The sequence below is a fragment of the Nyctereutes procyonoides genome, unplaced genomic scaffold (assembly GCF_905146905.1).
Source record: "Nyctereutes procyonoides isolate TBG_1078 unplaced genomic scaffold, NYPRO_anot_genome, whole genome shotgun sequence".
Classification (NCBI taxonomy): domain Eukaryota; kingdom Metazoa; phylum Chordata; class Mammalia; order Carnivora; family Canidae; genus Nyctereutes; species Nyctereutes procyonoides.
The window spans coordinates 26,614,928-26,630,845 of NW_026575040.1; the positions used below are offsets into that span (position 1 = coordinate 26,614,928).

At 46.9% G+C, this 15,918-nt stretch overlaps 1 protein-coding gene across 10 annotated transcripts in view; it reads right to left on the reverse strand.

Annotated features, from left to right (window-relative positions):
* Nucleotides 1-14,501, reverse strand: part of SEMA6D (semaphorin 6D) — a 55,720-nt gene extending 41,219 nt beyond the window's left edge. For 9 of the 10 annotated variants that reach the window (XM_055320093.1, XM_055320089.1, XM_055320091.1 and 6 more), the window contains exon 1: nt 13,167-13,401. The gene's annotated coding sequence lies outside the window, so the exon portion shown is untranslated. Of the gene's footprint in view, nt 1-13,166; nt 13,402-14,238 lie in introns of those variants that run through there. The other variant, XM_055320084.1, reaches the window with a different exon arrangement.
* Between the last annotated feature and the right edge of the window lie 1,417 nt (nt 14,502-15,918).

Sequence of the window (15,918 nt, forward strand, 5' to 3'; positions counted from 1 at the left end):
ATGTGTAATAGAAACCTGGAAAGCATTAACTTTAGAGATTCAGGGGTTAATGGTTTTTTGAAGTAGGAATCATAAGAAAATGTGAGTTTATAATGATGAAATGTCTCAGAATTGAAGAAAATACAGTTAGCGTTTCTGTCTCTACCTCCCAGGAGATAAAAGTACCTTCATAATTATGGCTTCTATTTATTATGACGTTTCAAAGTGTTAATCTGGCAGGAGTATCTTATTTCTTATTTAAAACAAGCTACAGAAAATAAAGGAAAAATGTGGAGTGTAGCAAAAGCAAATTCATTTCATATATATTCTTGTCCACATTTTGTAGCATTGTCCTCCAGTGTCATATCTTTAATAGTTTTAATTACCTGATTAAATAAAAAGTCCGGTTTAGGTATGCAAAATTTTTAAATAAGGGCAGAAAAATATTTCTGGCCAAACACCAAAGTTCTATGACTGAGCCCACTCATGAATAAGTCTATGTAATACACACTGTACGCACCTAGTATGCATATATAATAATGTGATACATACAAATGATTTGCAGCACAATGATGATTTTGTTTATGTATCCAATGGTAAGACAGTCAACCCCATCTAAGTCCATTGGGGTGGTCCCATTCCCCTGCCCAAGACTGCTTTCGGATTTAGCCATGAGCAGGTGTCATGAATCTATACACAGAGACCAAGGAGAAATGTGTTACTAGGAAAGGTTTCTTAGACTCTTGATCTGCTGGATACTCACTTGGAAGGTGCGTTTTACTGGAAATATGAAAAGAGTTAGCAAGGGACAGGATGGTAGGCTGAGAATGGCAGAGGACACAGAAAGCACCCGAATCTTTGATGATATTGTTGAACCAAAGAATTTACCAACCCTGGAGCTATCTCATCTCAGGACTTCTTTTTTTTTTTAATTTTTTTTAATTTTTTTTTTTTATTTATGATAGTCAGAGAGAGAGAGAGAGAGAGAGAGAGAGAGAGAGAGAGGCAGAGACACAGGCAGAGGGACAAGCAGGCTCCATGCACCGGGAACCCGACGTGGGACTCGATCCCGGGTCTCCAGGATCGCGCCCTGGGCCAAAGGCAGGCGCCAAACCACTGCGCCACCCAGGGATCCCTCAGGACTTCTTTTTATTTGACTTAACATACATGTTCTCATTGTTGAAATAACTTTGAGTTTTCTGTTACTTGTGTAGCCAGCCCCAACACGACTGACACCTATTATGTTCTAAGAACTACTCTGGCCAATTTCCGAAATGCATCATCTCTAATTGATTTCACATCTCTAAGCTAAGGGATATTTTCTCCATTCAACAGAGAAGGAAACGAAGACTTGGAGAAACTAATCACATACATCCAGTTAACAGATAGGACAGGATTCCAACCTTGGTTTGCTTAAATTTGAAAGTTGTCATTTTAAAACCTCTGTATGTGGAGCGCCTGGGTGGCTCACTCAGTTAAGCATCCGACTTTTGATTTCAGCTCAGGTTATGACCTCAGGGTTGTGATATCAAACCTGTTTGAGATTCTTTCTCCGTCTCTTTCTGGCCCTCTCCCCCCAACCCCCGCCTAAAAAAAAAAAAAAAAAAAAAAAAAAAAAGAGCTTCTAAAATCTCTGTGTTTCTGTACCCGTATGGTGGTATTGCATTTTTATATATGTCCACACTTACATACATGCCTATGGTGAAGGCATTATCTGTGGTAGCCCATCATTTATCACATTTTTCAGTCTTTGAAATGTTAAATATAAACACGTTTAACGTAAAACATTAAAAATCGTGAGGCATGCAAGATTGAGGGAATATGCATTAAACAAAGCAAATGGCAAGAACTGGAGGAAGCAATCATTACCAGGTTTCGTTTTCCATGGGGATTACTTATTTTCCTTCTCATGGGTCAGATAATTCAAGCTGTGTTCTTGCGGCTGGCTGAGACACTGACATCGTGCCGGATGTCATCTGCATTAAATACTTATCAACCTGCAAGGGTACCATTAATAAGTACGAGTGTCGTAAGGGAGATATGTGTCTCTAAAGAAAATACCGAATCAAAGATGGCAAATTTGCTGCGTAGAGGCTACCATGAACCTTCCCTTTTCATAGAGGGCTTCTGTAATCAATCAAGGCATTCCTTTTCTCCCTGACCTTGGATGTAGATCCACAAATTTCTACAACTCTGGCTGCAGCCGCTACCAATCAGTCAGGTTTGGCTCTCTACTTGGAAACTCATTTGCCCTGTGTGTCCTATATGTTCCACGGGGGATGGCTCTTCAGGGACACAACTGAAATTACAGGGAAATTGTGCAATGCTAGCTTATCAACCCCTGAGAGCTGAATGAAGTGAAATTACTGCTAACTGAAAATATTATCTATGTATTTCTGAAAATTGAGTCTAAAAACTATATTAGCAGCAACGAAGTTTTAAGTGATCCCGAAAGAAAAGGGCAAAGTGTTGTAAAATATAAATGGCAATAATAAACTTGAAAGTTGGACTATTTGTGTGCCTGTCCCTTCTTTTCACATAGCTATATGCACATTCATGAAGTGAACTTAATTTTTTAAAGATCACCACTGGATTTGAGCCTACCACCTAGCTAATTAAAATATGAAAATAAATATAGCATTTGGAATTGTACTCCTAGAAAGAATCTTGGAGATTGTCCAGACTCTTTCTGCTGCCCATCCCCACCTCACTTTGTTCTAGTGACAGATCTAAGGGCAGCAAGGCCAGTGCCTTGTCCATTGAGATCTGCTAACTCAATTAAAACACCTTCCTTATAGTCCTTCAAAACGACTCTCTGGTCCCCCAAATTCTCCTCCTTTACTCAGTCACCCTGTAAAAGGCAACTGGATTCAGGGATTCTGTACATGCAGTTAATCAGGTAAAGGATATTCATCCTCAAAATAAATAAATGAAAGATACAAAATAGAGGACATGAAGATCAGCATGGTTAATTTTTATTCTGTTACTACTCTAATGATTATTTTTAAGAGCCCCCAATTGATTATTCTAAAAGGAACAGGGCCCTCCTGAGCACTTATGTGCTAGGACTTTATTGTTTCTTCCACTGATTGAACCAAGGAGGTGTTATAATGAGTGGCTGGGTTGTGGGCTTGGAAGTCAGGCAGGCTTGGGCATGGATTCTGACTCTGCCACTGCATGCTCCTAATGAGGTGCTGACCTCTGGCGGAGGGAACAATGTCCCCACCGCTCCCCAAAGATGTCCACACCCCAATTCCTGGAACCTGTGGAGAGGCTTCTTTACCTGGCAGGAGAGACTGCATATAGGTGATTAAGTAAAAGATCTTAAAATAGAGAGATTTTCCTGGATCACATAGGTGGGCCCAATGTAATCATAAGGGTCCTTAAATGATGGAAGGAGGAAGCAAGCATCCAAGGAGATGTGATGATAGAAGCAAAGTCAGGGCTGGCTGGCTTGGAGGAGAAGGGACCACAAGTGGAAGAAAGGAAGGCAGCTTCTGGAAGCTTCCAGAAGCTGGAAAAGACAGGGAAATGGCTTCTCTCTTAGAGCTTCCAGAAGGAACATAGCCCTGCTAACACCTGGACTTTAGCCCAGTGAAACCCATTTGAGCCTTCCTACGTCCAGAACTGTGATGTAATACAGTTGCGTTGGTTTAGGCTTCTAAATCTGTGATAATTTGTTACAACAGCAATAGGAAACAAACTGATGCTCCTGAGCATGTGTCCTCATCTATAAAATGGGAATAAAAAAGTATGTGCCCCAAGGGGCTGACACGATGATTATATTAAGAGAATATAAATAAAACACTTTAGTGCCTGGAAGAGATTAAAAACTCAATGAATGTTCACTGTCATTATGCATATGATCTCATCCTTTAGACTAGGGATTTATATATGGCTAATTATAATAAGTGGTGATTCCATAAAATGTAATTCATCTTATCATAATAGTTCCATATATCTGAGCAGCGCTTATCTGGCATTTAGGAAGCACGTTCACTTCTGTTGTCTCATGTGATGCTTATTATAACTGTGACTCCACAGATGAGACTGAGGGTCCGAGGGGACACTCAGAGAGTACTCTGTTGGCCAGAGTTGGAATCCAGGTCATCTGATTCCAAATACCGTACCCTCCCAAACTCATCGATGAGTGTGTCTTATAGAAATATACAGGCACGGTATGCAGAATCTTAATAGGAAACAAAAATGATAAAGCCAAATGATGATGGGGTTATTCATCGCACACCAGACCATTTCCCCTATGATCTCACGGTGAAGTTTCCTGTCCAGGCTCCCCAGCTCCTCCAAGTGCAGCCCGAGTACTCTCTCTAATGCATCTAGTCAATTGTGCAAAGCACAGGGGAAAAAATTCCATCCTGACCGCAGCAGGCAATCACCTTATGCCCTGAAGCATGAAGTTTGATTACCCTTATCTCAGTTTATCATTAAATCAGAAACTGTTGCTATGAATACTGGCCTAGGACTCCATTTATGAAATGATATAGGCCAGTCAGCAGAAATAAGTGAGTACCCTTTTTCTTTCTTAATTTCTGCTCACTGTGAAGATTTTTTTTTTTTCTTTGAACAAGGGGCGGGGGGAGCCTCTTTAGCTTTGAGCAGATTTTTACTACTTTCTTCACTTTCATGAGCTAGCCGGGATTCCTCTGGCTCATCACCATTCTTGCCATGCTGTAGGCAAAAGGTTTCGGATACCTAGTGGCCTGCCAACACTAGCCTTGAAGTCTACATCTTGTTTGGGTGGGGATCTGCCCTCTGGCCATACCAGAACATCGTTTATCAAAGCATGGTCAAGGGACTGCAGGGTGTAAGTCACTTGAGATGTTTGTTGAAAATGCAGATTCTGAACCCGGCAGAACAGAGCTACTAGTGCTGGGACCCTGGGAATCTGCATTTTAGCCCTACATGCTACTAATGAATTCTACAGTTGAAGGACCACTGATAGAGATCAAAGATGTGGCAGGAATGGTCTGGGAGTGTGCCTGGATTTTCCAGGTGCTATTTAGCTTTTCATCAGCCCACGGGGCAACCAGCACAGAACTCATGCCAATCATCTCTATTTGCCTTCAATACAACCAACAGCAGAAGGCAGATTTCTGACGCCATGAATCTGAAACGGCTGACATCAGGGGCAGGGTTATGTTACTAAGCATCAAGGTCTGGGGTAACTTTCCAGGCCACTGGACCTCTCCTGCCAAACTCCCCTTTCCAGTCTGGCTGAATCTGTGGCGAGTGTTGTGCATGTGCATGAGGGTAGAGGATAGCTGGTGGTGAAACTGGCTTCAAGGGCTATAGATCAGTGAAAGAGATACATGATAAAATCCCATGTGAAGAGACAGCACAGTATAAGGGCTAAAAATAAGGGCTCCGGAGCCAGACTACATTTACTTTTGTTTAACAGACCCTGAGGTATAGATGGCACTCACTAGCTGCCAAGCACTATTCTAAGTGCTGTTCAAATATTAATTCGTTTGCATCGCACTATAACCCTTCTGAGTGGGTGCTACCATCGTGGTCCAGCTTTTCTGTGGTGAAACTGAGGCTCAGAGAGGTGAAGTAATTTGCTCAACATCACGGGCCATGAATCACACTGCCTGGACTCATACCTCAACGGCCTGGCTCCAGAGAGTTCATGTTCAAGACCCTGCCATGCCATTTCTCATGCGTCCAAGTCCCCTGCTTTGACCCTGGGAAAGCTGCTCAACCTCCCAACCCTCTATGTCTCCCTGTATAAACTGTGGATATTATTAATAATAGTATCTACCTCAAAGAATGCTAACCAGCTCCCTTAATGTACGCATCGAGAAAGAGTATCACACAGTAAGCACTCAGTAAACGCTAGCTCTGGGTTCCCGATCAGTCCTACATGCTCAGGGGCAGCCTGAGGATTAAATTAGATAACATATTTAAAGTGTTAGGCACAGTGCCATGGCACACAGTAAGTGCTAGCTGTTATTATTAGCTGAGCTGAGCCAGGCCAGTTTATTTTAGGTCCTGTCTGGAAGGCAACTGTGCTTTATGCAGGGAGAGGCCGCCAGTCCTTCAAAATAAATAAATAAATAAATAACTGGGTGGGAGCCAGACTAATTATTAGACTGAACAGGTTCTCTGCTTTAGGTCACTGGAATATTCCTGAAAAGTTCCCGATATTGAATTTGTGTATGCTTAATCCTTTTTCCCCATTGACCTATATTATACCTTCTGATTGATCTTTCATTGGCACAGATTCTTCAGTCTTTTCTCAGACTGTCATGTAACTATTAACTTGTAAAAGACTTAAATATACCAAGGAAAATTGAACCACTGGAGCAATTCTTGGCAAAGTAATTGGCTTAACCATTCCCTAATGTAATTGTTTTCATTTTATTTTTCCTTTATTATGTGTTCTAACAAGCATGCTTATACTACACTGAACGTCCCGTCTTTCCTTCCATGAAGCTTATCACCTCCACTATTAAACTTAACCGTGGTTAAGTGGCTTGATTGCGATTTCTGTTAGTTCAAGGGGTGTATGATGGCTTGGCAACCCTCTTACCCAATAGCCTAACTTGCAGCAGTAGGGTTGGACATGGGAAGGAGGTGGGGAGGTGGGGGTTGTGGGGATCCACTGATAGGGGCTGAGTTTATCCTGAAAGCTCAGACCCAGAAAGTATAGCTGAAATCCCCAGGGTATCTCCAGGATGGAATTTTCCAAAAGGAAGTATTAGTAACTTCCCAAGTTGTTTACTGCTACTTTTTCACTTTATTAGGAAAAAACTGTCAGTGCCAATCCCACCTTTTGCAGAGCTTACCAGGCAGTGATAGGCTATATCTGCAATGTAATAAAATGCTAAACTCAACCCGCACGTTTACTAAGATGTTTGCTGCATGTTGCTCACTCTGCTACCTTTTGGAGATGAACAGGCCATCCAGCCTCAGAACCTACAGTCCAGCTCCTCTCATTCTAACAGTTTTGACAAATTTCTGTTCTTCTGCTTCCTTTCTCCACATTCCCTTCTCCCCTCTCCAAACCCCCCCCCCATAATCCCTATCACAGAGTCTATGTCTAGAGTTCTTTCAAGTTAAAAAAGATGAAACCAGTGAAGCAGGACCCTTCTGGTATGGTTCTCCAAACAACCCTGTGGGGGGAACCCATCTTACTGGGTAATCTGAGGCAAATCATGTCATCCCTTCCGTTGTTCTGGCACGACACCGAACCAGCTGGCAGCTGACATGGGGTTTTTAGCTCTGATCACGGAGCAATCGCCCCAAGATTGATCCCATTCATTCTGATGGCTTAAGGACGGGGCTATCTGCTGAATGGCTAGAGTAGACAAGAGACACTCAACAAATATTTGTGGACTGCACGGCAAACTGCCTCTTCACACCTGAAATGCAAGTCTGTCCTAGGTTAGGACTCAAATGTGGACAACTGACCGTGACCCATCCCCATCCCCATCCCCACCCCAGGGCCTTTGCCTAAGCTGTTCTCTATGCGTGGAATGCCCTCCCTCTCACCACCTCCCCCACTGCCCCTCACAGTCCACCTGTCCAAATCCTACCTAGTTCAAGGACCAGCTCAAATATCAGCGGCTCCACAAAGCCCTCCCTGACTACCCTAGCCAGAAATAACTTCTCACTCCTCTCAATTTCCATAGGTCTGGGTGTCTGTTTTCTGGCACTTAAAACGGTTGCCATTTCATCTTGGCTATGTGTTTACCTTGTCTTTTCTACACCACTCAGTAAGACCCTTGAGCTCTGGAACTCTGTGTCAGTTCCTCCTTGAACCATTTCCCCACCCTGCACCTAGTCGTGCAGAGCACACACTTGGGAAAAGTTGCCTGAATGAACAAATGGTTCCCCCAGCAATGACAGAAACAGAAACAACTGCAACATTCTTTATTCCTTCTTCTGCCTCTCCTCCTTCTCCTCTTCCTTCTGTAGCTTTTAAAATATATTTACTTGATCCACCAATTACCCAGGGGAGGAGGTTTGGGGACTAACTGATGGATGTAGACAACTCTGCAGACCAAAAAAGCTTCCAGAGACCCCTATAACGACAAGTGATGCCTAGGCCAACGTAGATGCTGGGGAGCCAGAGTCTCTGGTCTGTTGACAGCCGGCTCCTGGGAATGGAAGTGTTATTTTCCCAAAGAGCTTCATCTGCTCTGGTTCATATGTGCCAGTTCCTCGTCTGAGTAGAAACTCCTGACTTTATTTTTAAATACAGACTCCAATAATAGGCTAAGTAATTGCAGATCTTCCCGAGGCCTTATTATACATGTACCAACATATTGGCCTTCTTAAAACCCATATTTCTTTCCTGTAAATATATGTTGAACACCTGAAATTTCAGCATTCTATGTAGTGGTGGCATGTGTTTGTTTTTTCCCCCTCCCCTAGGAATCCTGAATAAAACAGGGACAACAAAAGAAATGCTGATGTACGAGCGACAATTTCTCAACAATGTGTCTGATTACTCGTATAGGTAAAAGGATTCTCCTGCAACCGTAAGTAAGAAAAATGTGTATTACAATATAATACATAGTCAAACTTCAATAATACACTTTCCATCCTGGTGCCACTAATGCTTGAACAGCTGCAGCTCTCACTGTCTTTGCTGATGGGGCCCATAAATACTCCTGGGAAATGGGACAAGGATACATAATGGATCTTCACCTGCCAAGATCAGGGAAATGAATGTCAATCGCACCCTGGATGCAGACGCACTTTTTGGTGGAGAGTGATGAATATTGCCATTTGTCCTATGCCACTGTAATCTTGGACAGGAAAGCCTACCATGGAGAAAAATGGTGGGAGAAGAGGCTGTTCTGGGACACTCGAAAAGAAGAGTGTGTCATAATTATTTGGCCACCAGGAATAAAAGCGAGAGAAGTGTATAACAATATGATTTAGTTTAGAGAAAGGTTAAAATTTAAGAGGGTACCCACACTGTACATATCATTTCATTCGGTATAAAATTTTCCCTCAAAAAAGGACTCTTTCTTTGAAGACCAAATGTCAGAAATATCAAGGAAGCACACAATTATAGGGCAGTTTATGTTACCAGAAACAAGTCTGGGTGGTGATTAAAGGGTGTGGGCTGACGTGTTAAGCAGACCTGAGTTCAAATTCCGACTCTACCCCCCTCCCTGCTGTACCATCTCAGGAAAATGACCTGACTCCTCAGATCTCTGAGCTTTCTTTTTAGAAAAAGCAGCGAAAATATCAGAGCCCACCTTGTGCAGCTGATTAAAGGTTACGTGATATAATTACTATCAAGAGTAACAATAAGTGCTAGGTATTGTGTGGTCGCTACTGTCTTCACCCTCTTCCCCTTCCTCCTCCATCATCATCATCTTCGTCATATCGTCCCAGCTGCTTTGGGGCTGATTTCCTTAGGAAACGTGAGGGAAAGAAGCAAGAAGACTATCTCCCACCCAAATACGAGGCGGTCGCCCCCTCTCACATCAAGCTCCAAAAGCAGCACTTCTAATCATAAGTTTTCTTTTTAAAGCTTTCACCCTAACTGAACAAAGGTATCCACCTAACTCATGTCATTCTCTTTTTATCAAGCAATGACAACTGTAACAGATACCTTCTTAGTTAAAAAACAAAAAAAATCCCCCTCCTACAAAAAGAGCGATGGAAAGCATTGCGTACTATTAGACACGAGTCCCAGAGCACGCATCATACGTTCTCTGCGAAAAGGGAGGAGGCAATGACACGTCCAGTTCTCCAAAGAATTTAGGCAAGGTCTTTTTCTGTTTTCAGCCATTTGGAATCACAGGCTAAAGACTACTTCATTCTTTTCTGCCCCTTTTCAAAAAGACTGCATTCTGAACGTCTGGGATGGGTGGTGTCTGAATGGCTTCTTCTAATTGTGCCATTCTGGTGGCTTCACCGCATCAAGCCTCCCAAGGCGTTCGTGTGGGTCGTGTAAGGCTGTGGCAAGTCCCCTCGGGGGGTGGAGCACGCCACTGCAAGGCGGCAGGGCCTTTGTGCAGGTGGACCCCCGGAGCTGGATGAGGGGCCCAGCACAGGTTGCCAAACAATGGAAACTTTCCCGTTCTGGGTGTTAACTTTAGTTACCACAGCCAGACAATGCTGCCAGTGGTGTGGAAGAAAAAATTGCTGTAGCCAGCTGTGCTGTTCACAGTCGGATGGATTCTGTGTGGCTCCAAATGGTGATGGAGCCAACCGCCTGTTGTAGCCAAGGACAGGATGATGGATGATCTACACACTGTGTCCAAGTGGAGAGAATGGCAGAAGTTCACTTCGGGGTTGTTAAAATGCTAATCTGGGCGAGTTAACAAAAGCTTAATAGAAACGAAAAAGTTTGAGAAATAAGTACACCTCATGTGGTATCTACGTGGACCACTGATTTGATCGCCCTTGGTAACACAAACGGTTGCTTTTCAGAGTAGAAACGTTTCCTTGTTTTCCCGGTGGATGAATGGAAGCGGCTCCAACTATCAGCTGCACCGCCACTGTTGGCGGGGTCTGAGGAGGAGAAGTCGGCCCAACAATAGCCACCTCGACGGAAGACGCTTATGGCGTGGCTTAACATAGTTACAGGACTTTTATCTCTCCATGTGTCCTGGGAGTAAATCTAGACACACTTTTTCTCCCCCAAGCTAGAGGCTGGCAGCTGTTCATGAAATGAGCAGAAACCTAAGATACAGGCTTGGGTAGATTTTAATGCTAAGTCTCTGTTCACAGGAGTTCCCCTGTTCTCACCACAGCTTCAATTCGTGAATTACACTAGGAGTAGATTGAATTCTTAGTGTTCGCAATTCAGGATTCAACAACATGCTTCAAAAAAAGGGTGCGTATTTACATAATACGTAAAGTGATCCGTTTTGCCACACTCTGGTTCTTTGCATTCTTCTTAAGTTGAACATACAACAGAAGCACGTCTGCCTCACCTGGTGTTGGAACGTTATTGGCTAGCACAGCTTCCCGCAAACGACAGGTACTCAATACATTGGCCTGGTCGGCACCCCCCAAGTGCCTCTTGCTTCCTCTAGAATGAATCTAGAATGTGCAGGCTTAAAGTCTATTAACTGAATAAAAGGGAATATTTTATCCTGTACCCTGCGAGGGAAAGAGTTCGCCTCCTACGGTTACACCAATAGCAGTTAGGCATTCAGCCAGGCTCTTAACTCTGCGTAAAATGCATCAGAATGGTGAAAAATGACACTCTTTCACATGCATTTTTCACTCTTTGTAGCTTAGCGAAACTCACATGCAGGAACAATGACTAAGCTAATTACCAGCCTTTATTATGATGGAGCAGCAAGAAGGGAAGAACTTCTCCAGGTTCAGTAAGTCCTTAACAATTATGAGTAAATTGTGAATCAAAGCTCTGATTGCCGCTTACTTGCCCGTGTGCCTTTCCAGCAAGAGAAACCACCAGAGGAGGATGCAGGGGCCCATTCACCCAGAGCACAGTTATTGGACAGATCCTTCCTGAGCAGCAAGCAGCCAGTGAACTGAAGTCCACTGGATTTCTGAGTTGCGCTCACTCTAAGGACTAATAGGTTTACGTCACGGCCATCTTTCAGATTCATCAAACCAGGGGAGACATGACCAGATGGTGCTATTAGTGAGCACCAAAACATGGAAGAAAGGAAGGGGGGAGAAAGAGAGAGAGAGAGAGAGAGAGAGAGGCAAAAGGGCAGAATGCTCACAGATCTAAACCAAACTCAAGTTAACCAGCTGTTTGTGATGAAGAAGTCACAATATTCCTGGCAAACTGTCCTGCATCACAGAAATGTTCCTCAAAATAGGTCAGCTCCGTAGCACCTCTGGTAGAAGCAAACACAGGTAGCAATATTCTGAAGGATCCAGTAAGAAATAGTAACTGGTTGTTAATCTAACTAAACGTGCCAGGGGAAGAAAAACGGTCTGCTAACAACACAGTTTGGAAATCTTAGGGTTATTTATTTAACTGCCGTGCTGAGAGCACATTCTAGGGCCCCAAGTCAGAGCACAGACATCAACTATAAAAAAACAAAACCCAGCTATGGCTGGGCTATAGTTTATTTACCTTAAGACGTTTTAAGTCCATGAGAATATAGGCCCAAATCTCAGAGCTTACTTGGCAATTTCTATTTATCTAAGTCGGGTAAATGTTTGTGTAATATTTGCCAGCCTCACAGAATATGCCTGTCACTCACTACATTAAACAGGACTACTACGCGCAACTCAGTTTTCTGAGTTGGATACCTAAGAGAGCAATAGGATTTCTTAACAACTTGAATAAACTAGCATCAGAATCTATCATCTATTAAACCAAAACGACAGCAGAGTCCTCACCTTGAGGTAGGATTTTTCTCAATTCTACAAGGACAAAAAACCTGGAAAAATCTCTCCAAACAAGAATTTTTTCCTATGCCGAGGGACAAGACAGACCCAGCCAGCTGAGAACAATGTTAAACCTCTCTCTAGGACTTTAGCCTCGAAATAAACAAGAGAATCCACTTTACTGCTCCAAACACCAAGCAGAGGGAAGGACAGTCCTTCAAGAGTACCTGGACTTGTCACTGCAGACTTAAAATCCTCAGTAGCCAGAAGTTCTTGGGAAAATCACTCTAGACATTTTTCCCCCCAATTAACTGGAAACACTACCGCTGTTCTTACGAGAAAACAGGCGCCCACAGCGGCGGACACCAGGTCCAATTACTGTTTACCAAGTCTCTGTGTCTGTCATAAGGATCCACTGTCCCTCTCCTGTGGGAAAGCCACCCAGCTGAGGCCGGTGAGGCTTTGGGATGCTGGGGCTTGGCTTGCTGATGGGTCACCTCGCTACACCTAGTCCTAAGCCTGAGCTCCTCTAATGCTGTAATTAATACTGCTACTTGGTCCCCCTCTAGCTCCATGACATTCAGCTCTTTCCAAGTTCAGGATTTCAACAAGCCCCAGACAGCGCTGCTCCCGAGAGTCGACTTAGCAGAAACGTTGCAAACCCGGTTCGCATCCACGCCAAGCGCTTCATGACCTTTCAGTTCAATCCAACACTTTCCTCCACGACGGAGGGAGCCGTCAGCCCTCCCGGATACCCCAGGCGGCGGCGGCGGCGGCGGCGGCGGCGGCGGCGGCGGCGGCGGCGGCGGCGGCGGCGGCAGGTCCTGCGCACCAGGAACACACCTCGTCGCTGTCAGGACGGGAAATAAAAGTTCGCCTACCTTCCTGCTCGCCATGGCCCTGCGTGCGGCGGCTCCCTCCGGGCTGCGGGCGCCTCTGGCCGCGGGAGGAGCGGCTCCTGCTCCTGCGAGACCGCCTCCTCCTTATTTGTTTCCATGCATAATTGATGGGTAGACGAGGACGCAGCGCATCTCCGCGCGGGGCCCCGGCCGCCCGGCGGACAGCGCGTCCCGAACGCTTCCGTAAATCATTTGCAGCCGCGGAACAAAGCGCGGAAAGTTGCGGGGGAGAGTGGCCAGCAGGAGGACCCGGGGCGCCGGGGGAGGGGGGGGGCGGGGGCAGCTCCGGCCAGCAGGGGGAGGGGCGGGCGGGCCGCGGCCGCCTCCGGGCTGGAGCCGCGGGCCGAGGCGCCCGAGCGCGCCCCCCGCCCGGGTTCCCGTCCCCGCGCGCGGCCGCGGGCTGCCCCAGCCGGGGGCGCACGGACAGGCGGCGGCGGCCGCGGCTCTGCGCGCCCCCTTCGGGCGTCGGGCGCGGGCGCAGGCTCGCGGGTCGGCCCCCTGCCTGGCGGGCGCGAGCGACCCCGACGGTCCCAGCCTGCGCTCCGGGGCGGCGGGCTCCGTCGGCCTGGGCCGGGCTCCGGCTGCAGCCGCCGAGCCCCAGCCCTCCCGCGGCGCCGCTTCCCACCGACCGTGCGCGGGAGAGCGCGGAGCCGGCTGCGCTGGCAAGAAACTTTTACTTGCCCCCTCCTTCCGCCGTTTTCATCATCATTATGTTTTCCGGGCTGGGGGTGCACAGCGGCGGGGGCCTCCTGGCAGCCCACGTGCCCCTCCCCCTGCGCCTCCAGCGGTGCCCGTTCTGACGGGTCCCCAAGCCTCTCGGGCCCGCGGCGCGCCCCCCGCACGGCGGACGGACAGAGCCGCTTGGAAGAGAAATCAACACACACACGCGCGCACACACACGCGCGCACACACACACGCGCACACACACACACACACACGCGCGCGCACACACACACACGCGCGCACACACGCGGGCTGCTGCTCAGGCTCCGAGGATCCGGGCCCGAGCCCCACCGGGCGCCCAGGGCATCGGCGGATTAGCAGAGGGTCTTACCTCATGGGGGGCGGGGGGGGGGCTGGTAAAAAGAAAAAAAAAGAGAAAAAACAACCCCAGCTCGTCACGCGCAGGGAAAAAGAAAAAGAGAATAAAGAAAGAAAAATCCCTCTTTCTCTTTAGGTCTTGGCTTCCTCGGTACGATCCTGGAACTCGCCGCCACCAGTGCTCGCAGCAGCGCCGGCAGCGGCGGCGGGACGGAGCCGGAGCCAAACAAATCGAGGCCGGGCAAATGGTGTAATTCGATCCATCTCCAAGTCAATCCATCAGGCGAGCCCGAGCCGGTTCCCTCCCCGCACCGGGCGGCTCGCGGCGCGGGGCCCACCCCCGGGCACGGACGGCAGGCGGCGCGGGCGGCCCGGCGCGCTCCCGCTCCGGCTCCGGCTCCGGCTCCCGCTCCCGCTCCGGCTCCCGCTCCCGCTCCCGCTCCCGCTCCCGCTCCCCTGCGCCGAGCGCCGCCTGGAGGCCCCCAGCCCGGCGCCGCGGCCCCGCTGACCCCTCGGCGGCCTCGGCGGCCCCCCTCCGCGGCGCTCGCTGCGCGCCCTCCCTCTCCCCACCTCGGAGGGCCGCTCCTTCCAGCAACCCCCGGGGCCTCGGTCCTCCAGCTCGCGGCGGCCGCAGCAGCCTTCCTCCCTCTTTCCCTCCTCCTCGCGTTCCCTCACTTTTTTCAGAGCTTTCCTCCAGACGTGCGGAGGACGAATCCTCGCAGCCCGGAGGAGCTGCAGGCGCAGTTGCTCTGCGAAAGTTCGGCCTTGGTTTCCTAACCTAAGATTTATTTTTCAAGCGCATCCTTTACGAACCCGCCCCCATATTACCTTTCTGGTCCCCCGGCCCCCTCCCAATTTCTCTTTATAACCGCTAAGCAAAACAGCTGGGGAGAAGCAATCAAACATTGCTTTATCTTTATAAAGTACAGAAATTGCCTACTAAAAATCCCATTTCTCCTTTGAATGAAAGCCATTCAGTACAGTATAATTTTGCAGGCTAATGAGCCGGTTTTACAGGCAAGTGTTTCGTGTAATATGTTGTGGGAGAAATGAAAATGTCCTTGAAGTGACATCATTTAAAATTGACTGTCACAAATGAAAGAAAGAAAAGGCCATATATTCCAAAACAAGAGGGTTTTAATCCAAACTTCGTTTCCAAGAACAGAACGGGGGCTGTGTTTTATTAATTTCCAGTTGAATTATGAATCACTGAGGGCTCTAAATGGCTGGAATGAACCATGATATCCCTATTTAAAAAAAAAGAAAGAAAGAAAAAGAAAGAAAGAAAGAAAGAAAGAAAGAAAGAAAGAAAGAAAGAAAGAAAGAAAGAAAAAAAGCTTTCTCGCCAAACTTTTAATTTTCATTTGAGTATGGTTAATTACCGTGAAAGAGAGAAGAAGGGGGCAGAGAAAGGATTTTCCTTTCCTCAGTGGTTCCTGCTTTCTCCCCAGCACAAAGTTACATGTTTACATTTGGGTAAAATACCCTGTTCTGAGTTGTTTCCGCAACTTCCACGACAGGCTTGAAAAGGAACTCAAAAAAGACACCCCAAGGAACTGCTGCAGGACTCACCCGGAGAACTGTTTTCTCACTAGTTAACACTTTGTTACCAAAAGGAAGAAGGAGGGAGGAGGAGGGAGATTCTTTTAAAATATAAACTCTCTTCCTGCTGTTCTTCCTATTCGAAGAAAGG